Source organism: Podarcis filfolensis, assembly GCF_964270895.1.
Source record: "Podarcis filfolensis genome assembly, chromosome: 14".
Lineage (NCBI taxonomy): Eukaryota > Metazoa > Chordata > Lepidosauria > Squamata > Lacertidae > Podarcis > Podarcis filfolensis.
In genome coordinates, this window is record NC_139616.1 from 10,657,351 (window position 1) to 10,677,941 (window position 20,591).

Consider the following 20,591-nt stretch of genomic DNA (forward strand, 5'->3'; position numbering starts at 1 on the left):
ACTTGTAAGCTGCTTGGGGCAGGGACTTGTTCTCTGTGCAGAGACACGAGTACAGAGATAGATGGTGCTGTACATAAATTGGGACTATTTCACAAAGCTTCGAACCCCTTATAGTCTGGGTGATTTAATCTGAAGGAGGGCTTAACTTGAACCAAGTCTAGGGATTTTATGGAGTTTAAAAACCACTTATCATTGCAATCACCATCTGGCACTCAAACCTCATTGAAGCTTGAGGCCCATCCCGTGATTTTAAAACCAGTACAGTATGCCATTACATGAATCAACACAGATAAATTTACTCCTTAAAAACAAGTTCTTTTTTACTCCTGTTTCAATGCATGCTATAGACACATCTTATTAGAAGTTAGGAGGAGGCTATTTAGTATTGCCCCCTTCAAATACCCCAAAACACTGTGCCAAGAGCAGAATGAATGATCTGCCATAATGTTGGAAAATCTGTTAGAACTAGAATAAAAGAGATGGGAAGAGGAAAATAAGTAAGAAGAAGAGTTGGTACCTGAATTTGCTTATTATCCTCTTCCCTCCTGACCCTTTTTCTTTTTGAATCCCATCTATTAGATTGTATGTCATTATTTTGAATGACAGACCACCTGAAGGGCACCAGCAGAAAGACAGTAGGTTAAACAAGTAAAGTACAGTAAGTAAATAAATGCGTAAATTGTTACATAATGGCCCCAAGTGGCAAAGACAGTTCTGGGAAGGGAGGAGTCAAATGGCAGTTGGTCCCAGCCAGGCTGATGGAGAGAACTATGTATGGCACAATAACATGGCATCATAATGCAGAGTTCAAGGGTGTGATCTTATTATGCAGCAGTCAATCTGTATGGGGATCAATGGGCTAAAACTCCAATCTTTCTATCACCCTGATTGTGAGGTCAGTAAAAAGGTATCTGGGTAATGGTATGAGCAATAACCTTGATGAAAGGCGGTTAAATATGGAGTAACTATGGCCATAACCAAAACATATATGTAAAGTATTACTGTACCTGTCTAACAATCATAAAGGTAAAGGTACCCCTGACCGTTAGGTCCAGTCGTGGACGACTTTGGGGTTGCGGCGCTCATCTCACTCTATAGGCCGAGGAGCCGGCATTTGTCCGCAGACAGGTCATGTGGCCAGCATGACTAAGCCGCTTCTGGCGAACCAGAGCAGCACACGGAAACGCCATTTACCTTCCCGCTGGAGTGGTACCTATTTATCTACTTGCACTTTGATGTGCTTTCAAACTGCTAGGTTGGCAGGAGCAGGGACCGAGCGACAAGAGCTCACCCTGTCGTGGGGATTCAAACCGCCAAACTTCTGATCAGCAAGCCCTAGGCTCTGTGGTTTAGACCACAGCGCCACCCGCATCCCTTTAGCACCACCCACGTCATAGCTTTCCCCAAATAATCCTGGGAACTAGTTTTGTTAAGAGTGCTGAGAGTTATTAGGAGACCCTATTCCCCTCACAGAACTACAATTCCCAAAGTGGTTTAACAATCAATCCCACTTCCCAGGGGGAGTCTGGGAATTGCACCTCTATTTTTTCCTAGCAGGACTCATGCAAGACAGACTGAAAAGTAACAGGTGAAGTGCTCCCTGGCATGATGGAGAATTGCTTCACCTGTTGAAGCCAGAGGAGTCTTAGCATTCTGCCTTCAGTGAGTCATTGGATAGCTCCGTGATAGGGGAATGGGATGTGACCTTCTAGGCCAGATGCAGCCATCCTTTTTTGGTCCTTCAGCTTTGCTCAATTAAAAAAGGAACCTACTAAAATGAGTTGCTGGCCAGGGAGGTAGATTGATGACTTGACCATTCTTAACAGTGGGAAAGTGTGAACTTTACGTTTTGAGGAGGAGCTATGACACAAAATCAGAGCTTTTTTCCAGGTGGTCTTCAATAGTGCAGTGGACGCTCGGGTTGCAAACGTGATCTGTGCAGGATGCACGTTCGCAACCCGCAGCGTTCACAACCCACAGCTGCGCACATGCACATGCGCAATTTAGCGCTTCTGCGCATGCGTGACCGCCGAAACCCAGAAGTAACCCGTTCTGGTGGTCCGTAACCCAAAAAAATGTAACCTGAAGCATCTGTAACCCAAGGTATGACTGTATATGGTACCAGCACAATTTTTTCTTTCGATGGCTGCAACAGGGCAGGGCTTGGGAGGTGTCCCCAGTACAGGCACCTGACTGTCACACTTACACATTGCCTTTCCACCATTTTAAGCTGTGGCAGTAGGTGGGGCCCAGAGCTTTAGGTGGGCATGGAAGGAGGGGAAAATAAGCCTAGAGCTCAGGGGTCGGGGGGGGGGGTAGATGTGGCTTCCACGGTCCCAGTGGTTCACCTGTGAAAAGAGTGGCGGATCACCATGGGCGTAGCCAGTATTTATTTGGGGGGGCAGGCTTTATGTTAGGGGGGCAGGACTGAGTTCTCTATGAGGTAATTGGTCAGATAAATATTTTTTATTTATGTACTTGATTGGTGGGGGCAGTTACCCTTCCCGCCCGCCCCCCCCCCCGCACAGCTACGTCCATGCAGATTGCCATGAACCTGGTGAGTATTGGCACCTTTTTTCTAGCAAAAAGGCACTGCACAAGACCATGATTAGGGTGACTGGATGAAAAGGGGGGGGGGCAAGGACTCTGCTCTTTAATAGTTGCATACAAGAAAGCATATCAGTAGGCATCGTGTGCAATGCATTAAAGCAGCTCTGTTCTCTTTCACATGAATATCCTATTTCAGTGGTACCCTCCCCCCACTTGAAAATTGCTGATGGTCTTGCCGGACCACTAAGTGATTTTTCTGTTTGTTGTAGCCATTGTAATGTGTGATGCTGTCTGATTTTTATTGTCCTTTTATTGTCGCTTTTATTTCTTGTATTGTATTCACTATTTGCACTTCCATATAATTCAAATTGTTACTCAAGAACATGCAATATAAAAAAATAAATGAAGCAATAAAATGGAGTTAAACATCAAAAACAATATTTAACATGGGTATACTGCAAGCCACCTGCATGAAGTTTGTGGACCACTACAGTTTAGGAACCCCAGCCTTATGCATTATCAGGAAATCGACATAGATGTGTGAACAGGGCTACAGTTATGATCTGTAAGATGAACCAAGTACTATCTTGCATCTATCACGCTTCTGCCAAGTTCAGACAATAAATCGTATTCTCAGCAGCTGTCTCAGTGGGGAACTCCCTTCCCCTAGTGACTTGCCTGAACATGAGCCTCTGTATCTTTTGGAAGCACTGTAAAACCACTCCTCACAGATACCAGTAAGGAACTATACCTCACACTGGAGGCTGCCTATTTAAGCTAGTAGAATTAGTTGGCCCAGGTGAAAAAGAGGACAAGGCTCTAATACCTTTGTTGTGTAAAAAAGCACATTTCAGCAGATGCAGCTCTGGGATATAGGAAAGACCTTGGGAAGGAGGGGTGAGACACCGAAAAGAACTCCAAAATTGTATGAAGCATCCTACTTTCAGCAAACTTTAGGTCAAAGAGAGGTCACATCCAGCTCCCCAAATGGTTACTTTTTAGAAAATATTTTTTTTGTAAAAATTATTGTTGCTCCCACAGATCCCGTTAAAAAGTTCAAGACCCTCCAAATTTGTCCATTTGTCCATTTAATTTTTACGTATTTCATACACACACACACACACAGTTATTGCTCTCACACCCCACTGTGATACCAAAAGTTGTCTTTTTTTTTGGTCTCTCCCTCCAAATTTCATAATTTTTTAAACAGTAATGTATCCAGTGCTAGTCTTACTCAAAGCAGACCCATTGAAAGTAATGGACATGGCTAATTTAGTTTCATTACTTTTAATAGATCTTCTCTCAGTTAAACCTAGTTGAATACAACCCAAGAATTATTGAAACAGATCACTCCCATGGGTCTTCTACTATGATTTTGTGAAGCCAAAAGGTTATTTTTGTCATCCCCTGAATGTTTTCCTTGCTCTGAAAAAAAATATGAAATTGACCACACCCACTTTTACACTTTGGTAACACCCATTTTGACATGAGTGGGTTCATTTTGGCCATTGTTGGCTTGTTTGAGGGCTGGAACAATTAAATGGATGATATTGCATAACTTTGATTATTCTTGGGACAGTGCTTGGGTTCTGGGAAAGGAAGGATAATAGCAGGTCTCATAGCTGGTCTCTTATCATATGGCAGGTGTGAATTCCTTTTGTTGCATTGTAGCTGACCTTCAACATAGCAACAGAGACAAGGCCTGAGATTTCTAATCATGAGCTTATTGGAAAATGACAGGCAAATCTCACTGTCGTGTTTTCTGAATAGAGAAATATCAACAAGAGATGCTTTGCAAAATTAGTGACAGAAATTGAGGCTGGGTGGTATTCAACTAAGTTTAATGCACAGTGGACCTATTGAAATTAATGGACCTAACTTCATTAATTTCAGTGGGTCTACTTTGAGTAAAAAAATAGCTGACTACCCCCATCTCTCTCTACAGAAGGAAACAAAAGGGACCTCCCTGGTTGATCGCAGAGAGTAGGCATGTTTATGTCAAAGGATTTGACCCGTTAAGCAGTTAAAGGATTTTAAAGTCCTAAGCAGAACTTTGACTGGGCCTGGAAATAGACCATTAGACAATGAAGGTGATGTAAAAGGGGATATACATGCTCCTCAAAACTGACTGTGACCAAAGGTTTAGCTGCTGAGTTTTGAACCAGCTGAAGTTTCTGGATATTTTTCAAAGGAAGGTCCACAGAGTATAGTAATCCAGTTTTAATGTAACCTCCATGTGTGTCACCATGGTGAGATCTGCGTTTCCCTGAAACTGTTAACAGCTATTTTAACAGCCTAAGCTGGGCAAAAGCCCTCCTGGTGACCCAGCTGAACCAAGAAGGATGTGGACAGCTTTATAATAGTAAAGAAGACTCACTTTGCCACTGATGGATCGTCCACACCATCCCACTACTCAGAATGGGGTAGGCCAAGAAAGGCACACTGAATAGCACTGCATGGATACGAATGGTGAGTATTGTTTCTTTGCTAACTGCCACTGCCACAGAGGAAGCAACTATACCCTACTATATTGTTTGAAGCACACACACCCCTCAAGGACTTCTGGGAACTGTAGTTTACTCATAAGGGAGTTCCAATTCCCAGCAATCCTTTGCAAACTACACTGCCCATAATTCTTTGAGAGGGGGAAAGTGCTTTGGATGTGCTTTAAAGATATTGTGTGTACACAGAGTAAGCTCAGCTATGGGCTCTTACTTTTGTTTGTTCAAATTCACCCCATGTTTTCTACCACCTTCATTCAAGTCATGATCATGTCTTCCTGGTTAATCAAGGAACTGAATGAGCTGTGCTCTTGGGGGTTATCACATCAGCCACCACACTTGCTAATGGCTTGAAGACAGAGTTAATGGGATAAGAGATTGATATGGCACAATAAATGTCAGGGTCAGTTTTGGTGGCATCAAACTGCAAATGACATGAGGGAGAGGTGGCATGAATGATCATTCATCCCCAAACTCACACTGACAGAGTGCAGAGGGGAGCGTTCCCATTTTTTTCAGCATATATTGACACACAACGGAGGCCTATAGGCTCTACCAGAGATTTGTAACTCATGGCACTCCAGATGTTGTTGAACACCACCTCCCACTAGCCTCTGACAGCATTTATTGATTTAGGAAAAGCTATAAGCCACTATAGACAGCATCTTAAAAAGCAGAGACATCACCTTGCCAACAAAGGTCTGTATAGTTAAAGCTATGGTTTTCCCAGTAGTGATGTATGGAAGTGAGAGCTGGACCATAAAGAAGGCTGATTGCCAAAGAATTGATGCTTTTGAATTATAGTGCTGGAGGAGACTCCTGAGAGTCCCATGGACTACAAGAAGATCAGACCTCTCCATTCTTAAGGAAATCAGCCCTAAGTGCTCACTGGAAAGACAGATTCTCAAGTTGAGGCTACAATACTTTGGCCACCTCATGAAAAGAGAAGACTCCCTGGAAAAGACCCTGATGTTGGGAAAGATTGAGGGCACAAGGAGAAGGGGACGGCAGACGATGAGATGGTTGGACAGTGTTCTTGAAGCTACCAGCATGAGTTTGACCAAACTGCAGGAGGCAGTGGAAGACAGAAGTGCCTGGCGTGCTGTGGTCCATGGGGTCACGAAGAGTCGGACACGACTAAATAACAACAACATAAACCACTTAATATAAAAAAAACCTCTAAGTAGTGTACATAAACTACTACAAAGTAGTTATCAACAACACAGACATCAAATCAGCTAAATTCAAAAAAACAAGTATATATGCAGTCTCTGAAATAAACAAATTTTTAAGAGGCGTCTAAAACAGGCAAGGGTGCCTGGCCAATGTTGATACTGACACATTAAAATATTGACCCCCTCGGGTCGATAGAGCACACATAAAGTACAAGTTCCACAGATCTAAGTGGTCAAATAGGCATGTAGGGGACAAGGTGATAGTTCAAGTAAACTAATCCCAAGATGTTAAGGGTTTTATATATTAACTATAAAACCTTGAACTTGGTCTGGTAGCAAATCAGCAGCCCCTGCAATTCTTTGAGCAAAGCTGTACTACACTGATAGGATCTCATTCCTGTCAACACTGAACTAGCTGTTGTTTCTAGACCAATGGTAAGAGAAGCTCCGCACAGAGTGCCTTGCAATAATCTAGGATTGGTCACCAATGCCTGGCCTATTGTGCTAAAGCTATCCCTGTCTATGAATGGTTGCAGCTGTCACACTTGCTAAAGCTGATAAAAAGCACTAGTAGAATAATGGCCAGGAGTTGCAGTCCAGGAATGAGCAGCAAATCTTTCAATTTTGTTTTCTCTCAACTTCTCATTTGTCTAATCTTAAATTCAGTCCTCCACATTTCCACATAAATTTGAGGGGTTTTTAAAAATTGTAATGAAGATTCATCAGCATTTTAGTGCTCATGTCTTCTAATAAACACATTTTTGTAAAGCAATCTTTCCTAATGTAATGCATTTTTAAAAGTTGCCTTCACTAATATATGCATTATTATGCACCCTCTACCCTAGTATATGCATTTTTGTACACATTATTTGCCTGGAGAACTGCACTGAAAAATCTGGGAAAGTGCAGATTTTGAAATATGTCTGCGTATTGTTTCAAAAAGTGCAGATGACGTAGGTTTGCCTTTAGATGTGAACTGAATTGATTTTCTCCTTCATCTCTAATATTCTGTAGGGACACAGGTTCCCCACTCCTAGGCTATCCATTTAACCACTTCACAACAATCAGTATGAACTAAGCTCAAGCTGACTGAAGAAACTGGCAGAAGTTAGCTGTTTGTACTTAGGGCTCATCCACACTTCCGCTTTCCCCAGGAAAACCCAATCTTTACCACTGAATTGGAGCAAATGTCAATCTGGATTGACATTTTTTCTGATTTAGCGCTAAAGAGAAGGTTTTCTGGGGAAAGCGGCAGGACAAAGGCACAACCGCTTGGACCCATACCTGGAAAGCACGGGGCAAGCAGAAAACCACTCAGACCCATGCTTTTTAGGCATGGGGCAAGCAAAAGTTTGGAAAAGCCCCATGTCTGGTTAAAGGTGCATCTGCTTTAAACAGACAACAGATTTGGTCCAAGACTCATTTGACCCAGGGTGGGGTGAGGGGGTTGATGTTAGGCGGCACCCTGAGCGATTAAAAGACACTTAGAATGGAAACTGACAGGTTTAAGGGTTTTCTTGTGCAACCAGAAGCTTCTTCAAACATAGTTTTTTTCCATGTGACTCACTTTTTCCATTTCTCCCATGGTGTGTCTGTCTGTTGACCCCAATGCCCCTTTCACCCCTTTCACCTCCTGCATCAACCTCCTGCATCAACCACCTACTTTCAGCAGCCAGAAAACATCATAACCAGACACTGGAGAGACCTGTGAGGAGTAAGCATGGCCCAATGGTACCAAATAGTATGGGAAACAGCCTCACTAGAAAAATTAACCAATAAACTGAAACTGACACAGGGACAAATAGAAGAAGACACCTTCAGTGTGGCTCTCCTTTATCACATACACAGCCCAACAAGACAATGACAAAAATCCACCAACAACATACAAATCAATATGGCTAGCCTGATCCAAAACACCCACCCACCAAACTCACACCTGAAAACAAAGACCACCACAGCCAACCACAAACAAACAACCACACCCTAGGCCAACCCCAACCTCTCTCACCACCAAAGAAACCACAAGTTAATAGCAGAGAACCTGCACAAGCGATGCTGACACAAAACCCCACATATATTACCGTAAGTAAAATAGAAACATCGCCACCTGACCCCACCCCCACTCACCTTCCCCCCCACCTCTTCCCCACTTTTCTTCCTAATGTCTCAACAAATGAAACAGATCTGTAAAAAAATGTTACTGGGGGGGGGAGAGACATTGCACATACTTTTGTAAACCAAGAAAACCTTTAATAAAAATACATTAAAAAAAACACCAGACCTTCCTTTGCATACTGCCTTCTACATGAATCTCTCTTGAGCATGCAAATTCTTTTACGACATGGTTACTCAGACGCAAGACTCACTGCGTTACTCAAAAGAAGTTGGCACACACAAGATTGCAGTTTGGACCTGCCAATGTCCTCTATTTAAAAACTAACAAAACAGTAAAGCAAAAAGATGTCTCAGTGTTAAAGAACTTAGAATACCTTTTCAAAAGTTTGACCAAAATGATCTATACCCAATATAGTTGTAATCTGATGTATGCTTACCTGATAGCTAGTTCCACTAAAATCAGTAGAGCTGGCCATTGAGTATTTATTACCTAATTTTCCATGCTACTCTATAACCCAGAGATTGGGAATCTGTGGGTATTCAGGTGTTTTTTGGACTCCAACTCCCGTCATTCCTGAACTGGGCCAATGGCAGTTGGAATCAAAAATAATCTGGAGAGCCACAAGTTTCCCAACCTTATACAGCTAATGTTCTCATACGCATACTCAACAGAACATGTCCCAGCCATGTACATTTTAGACGCTGTCAAGTAGTATTACAGTTCCCTTTTCTCCGAAATTTGGTGAATTGCCAGCTCTTATTTTTTACTATTTTTATCCCCACGTGCTCACAGGCTGACAAGGACTAGACTTTTTTCCTTTGCTGGAAGGTTTTTATAGTACTCCCAGCAATATGTCATAACAACTCTTTGACATAGTCTGAATTTTCTTCAGTATCACCTGGGCCTTTTAAGCATTTCATGAATAAACCATTGACTGCGGATCTTTTTACAACGCCTCTTTTTAATGACGCATTTCCTCTTTTTTTGATGATGTACGCAAAAAGTCTCTGCACTACAGGTAACTATGAAAATGATGCCTCTTTTGTCATTTTTAACCTAATGACCCCGGATTCTTGCATAAAACTTAAGCAATTGTATATTTCTTAAGCAGTTTGTTGTGAAGAAAGCAATATCAGTCACTTCTGACCTAAAGGTATGAGAATTTTGCCTTCCTTTGCACCTGGTTGCTCATTTTGCATGTTCTATCTCAGTTACAAAAACTGACATGGAGTTGCACTATAAAATAATACTGTATCTTTCGCTCTATAAGACGCACCAGTCCACAAGACGCACCTAGTTTTTGGAGGAGGAAAACAAGAAAAAAATATATATTCTGAATCTCAGAAACCAGAACAGCAAGCGGGATCGCTACGCAGTGAAAGCAGCGATCCCTCTTGCTGTTCTGGCTTCTGGGATAGCTGTGCAGCCTGCATTCGCTCCATAAGACGCACACACATTTCCCCTTACTTTTTAGGAGGGAAAAAGTGAGTCTTATGGTGCAAAAAATACGGTACATAGTAGTGTAATCCATAAAAGCAGGGAAGAATTTAACTGCTGATTAATTTGTGCAAGGCTCAACTTTGGCATAAACCGTGTGTTAAATATCTGCCTTTAACTCCACCCATTAAAACAAACCCTTCAGCATTCAGTAACCAAGAGCTAAGGAAAATATTTAAGTTGTAAAGTTTGCCAAGAAGGACTGGTGTTTTGCTAACGTTCTCCAACTGAACAAATCATTAGAATTTGACTGGATACATTTGCTAAACCCAGCAACCTTCCCCAACCTGTTGCCCTCCAGATGTTCTGAACTATAACTCCCCGTGCTAGCTAGGGCCAATGGGAGTTGTAGTCTTAAAACATTTGGCAGGCAGCAGGGTGGGGATGGCTAATTTAATCATCTTGGCATTTGGGAAGTGATTAGATCTTTATGCTCTTGTAAGAAGCTAAGGTCAGTCTACGTGGTCCCTGTTAAGTTGTGGGCGAACATATCAGACAACAAAGCGATTCTTCAACAGCTCTTGTTTATTCAGAGGCCAGAATAGAACTGAACTGAAGAGCTCAGTCAGCCTGCTTATATAGAGCTCCAGAACAACATAACTGTTGCAACTTTCTAAAACTATCCAATCACTGAACGTCACTTTCAATCCTTCATTTGCATACAAACTATCCAATCACTGAATGTCACTTTCGATCCTTCATTTGCATAACTATCTACAGTATCCCCCTGCTGGCCCAGGGTGAGAACTTCAGTACATAACAGTCCCCATTTCTATTTTATCCTCACAACGACCTTGTAAGGTAGGGAAGCCTGACACAGACTGCTCCCGACTATCCAAAAGCTTAATGACTAAATGAGGACCATCTCCCTGGCTTAAGTCCTTCCAACGTACCAACTACTAGACCGTTGTTTCATGAGAACTAAAACCTCTCTTTCATTCACAAAAAGGAAATTTGCCATGCTACAATTTTTGTCCCAGTAATCTGTCCAAGAAGTTACTCAGTTATTAAAATCCATAATATTTACATTGATTATAAAGGTGACTGGACTGTGATTGCACTATTTGCATGATATCACTGTACAGAGATAATTACTAAAATGGAGAGAGAGATTACTGCTAGTGATAAACATACTGAACTGCAGCTATTTATCAACTTTGCTGTAATTTTATAGATGCAATATCTAGTATCTAGTATCCTGGAAGAATGAACATACCTCCTTCTGCTTAAAATATACAGTGGTACCTCGGTTTTTGAACGTCTCCATTGATGAACATTTCCGTTTTCAAATGCCATAAACCTGGAAGTAAATGCTTTGGTTTCGAACACGACTCGGAAGTCGAACATGCCACAGGGCTTCCGCTGAGTGCGAGATCCCGAGGCGTACCTGTCGGCTATTGAGTTTCCAGTTTTTGAACGTTTCAGAACTCAAACGGTCTTCCAGAACGGATTATGTTTGAAAACTGAGGTACCACTGTACAATAAGTTGGAGCTTAATTACTGTCAGTTTGAATTACGTAGAAAGAACCTCTACCAGAAAACTCTTACTTGAAAATCTGACAGATTACAGTTTACAAGCTAAAAGCTCTGTTCAGGGGGAATAAGCCATTTTGAAATCTTCTGGAAATTGGCATTTGGTGCAGGGGTATAGATAGAAATGCAAAAGGCTCAAAGCATAGGCCAGTTAAAAATGCACATGCTAATTTATATGTATAGATGCATATTTATTTATTTTTTGTAAATTTCAGATGAGGAAAACCAGCTCTGGCTATCAGGACTTACTCTGAGCTGTGGGGGCAACAATAGGATTTTCTGGTCCCAGTACAGCGGTACCTTGGGTTACATACACTTCAGGTTACATACGCTTCAGGTTACACACTCCGCTAACCCAGAAATAGTGCTTCAGGTTAAGAACTTTGCTTCAGGATAAGAACAGAAATCGGGCTCTGGCGGTGCGGTAGCAGCAGGAGGCCCCATTAGCTAAAGTGGTGCTTCAGGTTAAGAACAATTTCAGGTTAAGAACGGATCTCCGGAATGAATTAAGTACTTAACCTGAGGTACCACTGTACAATGAATGTGGTGAATAGGCCACATTCTGGATTAGTTGTTTCTGAGTCATCTTCAAAGGTAGCCCCACGTAGAGCGCATTGCAGTAGTCCAAGCGGGAGATAACCAGAGCATGTACCACTCTGGCAAGACAGTCTGCGGGCAGGTAGGGTCTCAGCTGGCATACCAGATGGAGCTGGTAGACAGCTGCCCTGCACACAGAATTGACCTGCGCCTCCATGGACAGCTGTGAGTCCAAAATGACTCCCAGACTGGGCATTTGGTCCTTTAGGTGCACATTCACCCCATTCAGCACAAAAGATCTGGGTTTCAGGCTCCCCAGGCTAGCCCCAAACACCCTAATTCTAGTGTATATACTAAAGATCACAAACACAAAGGGAACTGCAGAAATTTAATTCCTGCAGGAAGATGCCTCTACTTTACTACGTAAGCCCGTTGTGTCCTTACTATCTGCAGCACGGTACTCTCTTGAAAAAGGCAGTGATAGATTTACCATATTTTTCGCTCCATAGGGCGCACCTGACCATAGGGCGCACCTAGTTTTCAGAGGGGGAAATCAAGGGGGAAAATATTATTCCCCCCCCCCAGCTCAGGGAGCAGCCTGTCCGCTACTCCAAGGGCTTCTTGGGGCTGCCAGGTGAAGCCCGGTTTCCTTTCCCCCCCAGCCCCAAAGAGCAGCTCAGGGAGCAGCGGACCCTCTAATGTGGCCACTCAGTCCCTTCTCCCTCCTGGGGAAAAGCCCGCAAGAGCCGCGGGGGCTTTTCCTGCCTGCCTCGCCCCTGCATTCGCTTCATAAGACGCACACACATTTCCCCTTATATTTTAGGAGGAAAAAAGTGCGTCCTATGGAGTGAAAAATACGGTAGTTACTGAAGAAATTCAGGCAGCGGTTACACTTTCAAACATTTCTTCCTGAAGTTATTGCGTGAGCTTAAGCCCTGGAGGAAATTCTGGGTTTGTATCTGAAACAGAAATAAATTATCTCTATTTGCTACTACCCAGACAAATGATGAAATCAGAAAGTGCAAGCCAAAATGGTTTCAGGCCTTATATTTGTGTTCTGGGCTGAATAATACATTGCCCAAAGCAATGATGGGGGTGGAGACGCTCTTTCAGGTATACTGGGCCAAGGCCGTTTATGGCTTTAAAGGTCAGCACCAACACTTTGAATTGTGCTCGGAAACGTACTGGGAGCCAATGTAGTTCTTTCTATGACTCCCGATAGCAGAATTAGGTAGCAAAACAGACTGTACCACTTCATATTGTAGGTGTAGGCTTTAGAATTTTGATTCTCCCCTAGCAACTGATCATGCCTCCCCGAAAACTTCACCTCCCCTTGTGCTTTGTAAACCTTTGCTTTAGAGATGCCCTCCAATCCATTTGTCATCATAGGTTTTGGACCTGCCTTATCTTGCGCTATGCTGCTATAAGCCGTCAGTAAAACAATCTCCTCTGCCCGTGTGCCTTGAGTGAGAGAAATTTCCATTCCCCTTTTTGCTATCGTATCTCACATTACAGCACTTACTACAGCTTCTTAATTTAAATTACCCTGCATGACAAGGCATTTCTCAGACACTATCCCTGATTTACAACTTGGCATTCGAATTATATTGCACTGGCAAATGATAATTTCTAAAAAAGCAAAGTGTGGACTTTGATCTGAAATGGTTATGGGCCCATTCCTGGAATTGGTTTACAAGAAGCAAAGTTATAAACATTTGCTCTTAAAAAAAAAAGTTATTAAAATATTACTAGGTAGAGTTTACTTTAAACAGTCTTTGCCACTATGGAAGTAAAAGCCCTGCCTATAAAATGCTTTATTCCGGGCAAGTTTTTTTGCACATTCGGAGGGATGAAAACAATTCCTGCATCGCCTTGCCCTCACTCCGACTTAGCTTAATTGGTCCTTAATGATATTGTCACTGAGACTTCCCTCCCACCACACACACACACTGTAAACTGCTCTAGAAATATTTATTGAAGGGAGGTATGAAAATCTGTAAAATAAGTTCACCTATGTAATGTCACTGATGACAGCAAAAAGAAATCAGGGTGAAGTAACAAAAAGAAAAATGGAGATGAAGTAATAGTCAGTAAATCACCCCAGTTAAATAAGCTGCAAAGAAGGTATGAAGTGAGAAATGCAAGTCTGGGAAAAGAGTTTGGACCCCACAAGAGTATGATCTTCAGGTGAACATTTAGCACAATACCTAACTGATGCTCCAGAGCCAACTGTGGGGCAGGTTTGGGGTTTTGGAGATAAGGCAGGGTGCTTTAGCTGGTACCTGGATCCCTTCAGGAGAAGGCTGGACCTCCTAGAACAGGCACCCCCAACCTGTGGCCCTCCAGATGTTTTGGCCTACAACTCCCATCATCCCTAGCTAACAGGACCAGTGGTCATGGATGATGGGAATTGTAGTCCAAAACATCTGGAGGGCCAAAGGTTGGGGGTGCCTGTCCTAGAAGTTGATGCTGGCTGTTCTCCACTAGCCTTCCTGCAAACTGATGCTCAGCTGATAAAACCACACTTTCCATAGTAGGAGGTCCCACAAAATCACTCCTCTTGTTTGACTCTTTTTTCCCTTAACCATACTGAATACCCAGAAGGCGACTCATTCCCATCCGTGGATTACTTTCCTGCAAATGCACTGATGTCATCAATCTCTCTCAAAGTACCGGTACTTTCCTAGCCTGGCACATGATTCCGACCATTTGAATCTTTGATAGTTGGTGGCTGCTGGAATCAGTGGCGTAGCGTGGGGGGTGCAGGGGGGGCGGGCCGCACCGGGCGCAACATCTGGGGTTAGGGCAAATCCATGGGTTAGGGGGCGCAAATCCACGGGTTAGGGGGCGCAAATTACTTGCCTTGCCCCGGGTGCTGACAACCCACGCTACGCCACTGGCTGGAATTGTGTCGCACCCATCAGCCAGAAGGGAGGCGGATGGAGGGGATGCAAAGTTTTGAGACTGGAGCAGATTGGAGAAGTTTAAGAGGGCTTTGGCTGGCAAAAGTAAACTTCTGGGACATGCAATACTGTTCTGAGAATTGTGCTTCTTTCACACTAATGTACTTCCTTGGTGCCACAGCACTGCTTAGTGGGAAGTGGGATAAAACTGTGATGCCACAGAGCACTAAACATAGTACAGTGGTACCTCGGGTTACAGATGCTTCAGGTTACAGACGCTTCAGGTTACAGACTCCGCTAACCCAGAAATAGTACCTTGGGTTAAGAACTTTGCTTCAGAATGAGAACAGAAATTGTGCAGTGGCGGCATGGCTGCAGTGGTAGGCCCCATTAGCTAAAGTGGTGCTTCAGGTTAAGAACAGTTTCAGGTTTCAGAAATAATTAAATTCTTAACCCGAGGTACCACTGTACTATGCTCTGTGGCATCACAGAAGAACAGTATCAATCCAGCATATCAAAGACCACCAAAGACCCATCTAGTTAAGAACATACAAAGATCCTGGCCTATCTAGTTCAGCATCTTCTTCCATACCCTCCAGCACGTTGAGGCAAAAAACCCAGGATGCACGTCTTCCAGGGCCACTTTCATGTGCGGGACTGCGACCTGTGCAAGCTTGTGGCCCCAAAAGACGTGCTTTTCCCATGAGCACGGTGCCCAAATGTGTGCCTTTTGGGGCACCACAAAAGATTGCTGTCCCCCCAAAAGCACTATTTTTGGGGGTGGTATCATGGTGCTGTGCTCTTGTGTGAGAAAATGGGATGTCTTGGTTTTATTGGGACAGTTAAGGGGGTTATCATTCTCTCAGTGACCAACCAGTTTCCTACGAGGAGCCTAGACATGAGCACAACAGCACCCGCTCAGAAGCTGACATTCAGGGTCATATTGCCTCCAGTGATGGAGACAGATCATAGCCATCATGGCTAGTTGGCTTATCCAGTGGCTGACACACATTTTTGTGGCCCTGAAGCTTGAACAGTTATGTGGGCCCCTTCACAACCTGTAATGAGATCTGGGTAACCACTGTAATCTTCTTCAATGGGGTTGTTCCACAACAGATCATCACATTTTAAAAAACAAACAAAAAACTACTACATCTCAGATTTTGGTTAAAATTGTTGTACAGTGGTACCTCGGGTTACATATGCTTCAGGTTACATACGCTTCAGGTTACAGACTCCGTTAACCCAGAAATGGTGCTTCAGGTTAAGAACTTTGCTTCAGGATGAGAACAGAAATGGTGCTCTGATGGCACGGCAGCAGCAGGAGGCCCCATTAGCTAAAGTGGTGCTTCAGGTTAAGAACAGTTTCAGGTTAAGAACGGACCTCCGGAACAAATTAAATACTTAACCCGAGGTACCACTGTACTGGATTATCCCACATGTCAAAGTCACTGGTGTGAATAAAAACTTCCTATGCCTTATAGTTTTTGGGTTGTGCGACTCAAACTGAGTCTCCTAGACCCCAAATTTTTGAGCAATAAAGTCACTTCTGGGGCCCCTCTGGGACTAGGGTCCTGAAGCTTAAACTTTATTAGTTTCATGGTAGATCCGCTTTATCCTCCAATAATTTGTCTAATTTTGTCTATTTCTCTTTTAAAGTCATAAAAGTTTGTTAAAAGGTTTGTTTACTTTTGTAGATAGTATCAAAGTCATGGCAAAATGAACCTCATGTATGGATTTTCATCTCTTTCTGCAGATCAAGCAGAGCCTTTGTGAAGAATGGCAAGTTCAAAGCAAGTCTAAAATAAAAATAAAAATCCACCAGCCTTGTTCACTTAAGAAGCTTTTGTTGTTTGTGGCCATTTGTCTTTTCTGGAGATCTATCTGTTAAGTGTTCCTGACCCTGGAGAAGGTATTTCATCAAATGTGTTAAGTAGAGCAATCCGCTTAGCAGCAGCAGAACATTTTGTGAGAGCTTTAAAATGGGTTACATAAATTTATTTGTAGTTCTAAGTGCAAACTTCTCTTCTGATCACCAGAAAAGATACTGCAGGTTTTTTGTTACAAGGCTGATTTGCAATTTCAGCAGATAATCACCTGACCCGATTTGGGAGTTCAACTTTGAGGATACGCATGCTGAAACACTGACGTCTGTGCTTTCCAAAGTAAAGGTTTGTTTTTGTTTTTTTTAAAAGTACATTGATTTTCATCTGGTGCACTGCTGCAACTAAACTTTATTTTCAGTTTAAAAAAAAGGAGCAGCAAGTTTCAGAACATGCTCCAGGGTCCTTTGCGGCACTAGCAATGCACAGAGAATGTGCACTGCTTTGTCTTCCAGCAGTGGGGTTTTGTAGGCAGTTCCTGCATGCACTGATTATGCTCAGACTGTAAAGGTAAAGGGACCCCTGACCATTAGGTCCAGTCGTGGCCGACTCTGGGGTTGCGGTGCTCATCTTGCTTTATTGGCCGAGGGAGCCGGCGTACAGCTTCCGGGTCATGTGGCCAGCATGACTAAGCCGCTTCTGGAGAACCAGAGCAGCGCACGGAAACGCCGTTTACCTTCCCGCCAGAGCGGTACCTATTTATCTACTTGCACTTGGACGTGCTTTCGAACTCCTAGGTTGGCAGGAGCAGGGGCCGAGCAACGGAAGCTCACCCCTTCGCGGGGATTCGAACCGCTGACCTTTTGATCGGCAAGTCCTAGGCTCTGTGGTTTAACCTACATCGTTACCCGCGTCCCACTCAGACTGTAGTTCCCTCTAATAATGAACTTGGGTGTGGAGGGTCAACTTAAATAGAGTCAAAGTGGGGCCAAGCTATCCGCAGACTCAGGGTAACTTTGAGGTTTTCAAAGCTACGAAAACACTTTAAAAACAAAACCCCAAACCCTAATAGGGCATCAAACTGAAGAAAAACCCAGCCCAAATGAGTCACAGAATGTCAAGTACTAGTTGGAAAACTGTGGTGTGTGGGTTTGTGTGGAAGGATGGAAGGAAGTACTCTAGACTGGCCAGAACCTTGAACCACAGCGCTCTTATTAAACGGGGAGGACGCATTTCAGGATTGTACCACAGGTCCCATTTGTTATCCTGAAGATAAAAGAAATGTCAATGGAGGAAGGGGGAAAAGAAAAGATTACACCTAACAGGAAGACACAATCGGCACGGGAATGTGTAACATCAGTAGGTACAGCTAGGCCTGAAGGGACAAGAAGATGATCCACACTTGTTATTAAGCAGGTAATTTCAGCAGGAGTATAATGGGTCTCCTCTTTTGCATCTAAACAATGTCTGAACTTTACACTGCAGCCGGTCCTACCATTAGCAGGAGTGCAGCAGCCACCTTAGGCAGCAGATGTTGAAAGGTTGAGAGTGGGTAGAGCTGTGTGAGCTGCATGGTATGCGCTGCACACACACACCCAAGCTAGCATGCTGTCCTCGGGTGCAGTGAAAGTCTGTTTCATGGATGGGAAGTGGGGGCCACCATCTTCTCCTTTGCCTCAGGCAGCAAAATGTCTTGGGCTGGCCCTTATCTAGCCAGAGTCCTAAATAAATGATGCTGAAACAGGTGCATGACCCAGGAGATCCACGGTTGGAAGTTTATCAATATGTATTGTCTATTTTTGCTTTTATACCCCACCTTTCCTGTCAGGGAGCTCAAGATGGCATTCGTGGCTCTCCCCCTCTTCATGCTGTCCTTGAAACAGCCCTGTGAGGTAGGTTGGGCTGAGAGATAATGTCTGGCCCAAGGTCACCCAATGAGTTTCTTGGCTGACTGGGAATTTGAACCTTGGTCTTCCAGGTCTTAGACCAACACCCTAACCATTGCACCACACTGCACCTAATTTAAAACAGCAACGTTAAAGCAGCCAGCGAGGGCTTCCATCGTGACTGAATCAATGGCACCAGGGAAAGGGAGAGTTTCCCTGTAGTTTTCCCAGTCAAAACCACCTACTTAATGCAGCTATTTATTAACTCTGCTTTGGGAAGAGGGAGGGAAGAGGTCAAAGTCAGGTGGAATACAGGTGGAATGAGTTGCAGGGTCAGACTCCCTATAATTTATGGAGTTACAATAAGGTAGAATTAATCAAGGTGGAAAATGTGGGTGGCCAATAACACCAATGCAACACCTGGGATTTTCAATGAGGAATAACAGATGAAGCAAAAGGGTTAAACACGCACAGAGCTCCCCCCGCCCCTATTGGCTGTTTAAAAAGAGAGAAATCCAAACAGAGATCTCTTGCATCACATGTTTTGACCTTAAGATCCAACCCCGGAAGAGAGATTATACTGCGTTACTACTTGCATTAAGTACATCCTGATGATGTAAGCTCAGTTTAAATGGGGAACTTTCAACAGAATGTAATAGCCACATTGCGGTGGTGGGGAGATTAAGAGACACATTAAAATGAAGGCATGCAAATAAAAATAACTTGGGCTGCAATCCTATACATGCTTACCTGGGAGTAATTCTCAATGGGTTCAGTGGGGGTTGCATATGTATATATCTCAGTACAATGCACAGGACAGGATTCTGCCCAGAAATCTTTTTTAAAAATCTTTTTCAATGTGTTGAAATAATAATAATAATAATTTCCCACCCTTCACCATAAGATCCTAGGGCAGGTTTCAGCAATTTATAAATACAATATTAAAATCGGTTTAAAACATGATAATGCTAGATAACATGATATCCCTTTGCATATTGTCTCAGATAAGCAAACTAATTTGGAATAATATGGGATCCTCTCAAGTCTTGCAGGTTCCAGTGCCACGAGCACTGAGTGGGCTAATTGCCATAGGAGTGACGAGAGTAATGTCAGATTATATGTCATATGTAATCATATGTAGTAGCTTCCAAATGCATCATGCACATTTTAACATACACAGTTTTTCCTTCATACTTTGACAGGTGTTGGCAGTAAAATGCCACTGGCTTGATTTCAGACCCCCCCCCCATTTTATTTCATGAATAAAACCCCTCAAATAATTAAGCAGCATATCCTTTCCCATTGATATCATGCTAAAGAGACACTGGTGAACTAACTGCCAATTCCCACATGCCAGAAAATGAGTCTTAGAGCTATTTCAGCATGCTGGTACATTTGACACAACACATTTCAACAATTTCCTATATAAGTTTAATTTTAGCTGATTTAAGCTTTGCAAGTCATAACAACTACGAACCTCCCACCCAGACAGTTCTTCTTCTGGCTTTTTAAAGAAAAGAGCAAGCATGCCTCCTTACCATTATTGCAATTTTCCTGCAGACTCTTGGATTGCATTTCGACTTCCTAGAGTTAAAAAAGAAATGATTTGAACTGGAAGTGAATTTTTAAAGCAGGCACCCTGAGCAAGTGAAATCTTCAACCAAAAGATTGCTGGTCAAAAATAGAAGTGATCTGGAAGAGGAGAGGAAAGTTATATTGCTGTGATATGAGCCCTGCTAGTCTACAGCTGTTATACTAGCAGTCATTCATCATAATATTTAAATGAGAGAGGAGGGACGGGCATTTGACTGTTTAGGTCCCTCCCAGATCTTTCACAGAGCAAACTCAAACCAATCCCAAAAGTGAGTAGAAATCAATCTGAGCAAATCAAAGCTGCAGTTTTCAGAACAGAGTCACAAATAAACAACACGATTTTGCATTTCTGTTCAGGGATCCATCTTACTGAGCGGCAGCCACAGTGGGCTAAATTAATCCACAGTTATTCATTTCCTCAAACCTTAATTAAATTACATCTAGAATGAATAGGGTGCTTATTGTTGGTCAGTTGAT

At 43.1% G+C, this 20,591-nt stretch overlaps 1 protein-coding gene across 2 annotated transcripts in view; it reads right to left on the reverse strand.

Moving 5' to 3' along the window:
• Positions 1-20,301, reverse strand: part of MAPK6 (mitogen-activated protein kinase 6) — a 34,702-nt gene extending 14,401 nt beyond the window's left edge. Inside the window, exon 1 of one of the 2 annotated variants that reach the window (XM_083586512.1) lies at positions 20,060-20,301. The gene's annotated coding sequence lies outside the window, so the exon portion shown is untranslated. Of the gene's footprint in view, positions 1-517; positions 770-20,059 lie in introns of those variants that run through there. The other variant, XM_083586513.1, reaches the window with a different exon arrangement.
• Positions 20,302-20,591: the final 290 nt, after the last annotated feature.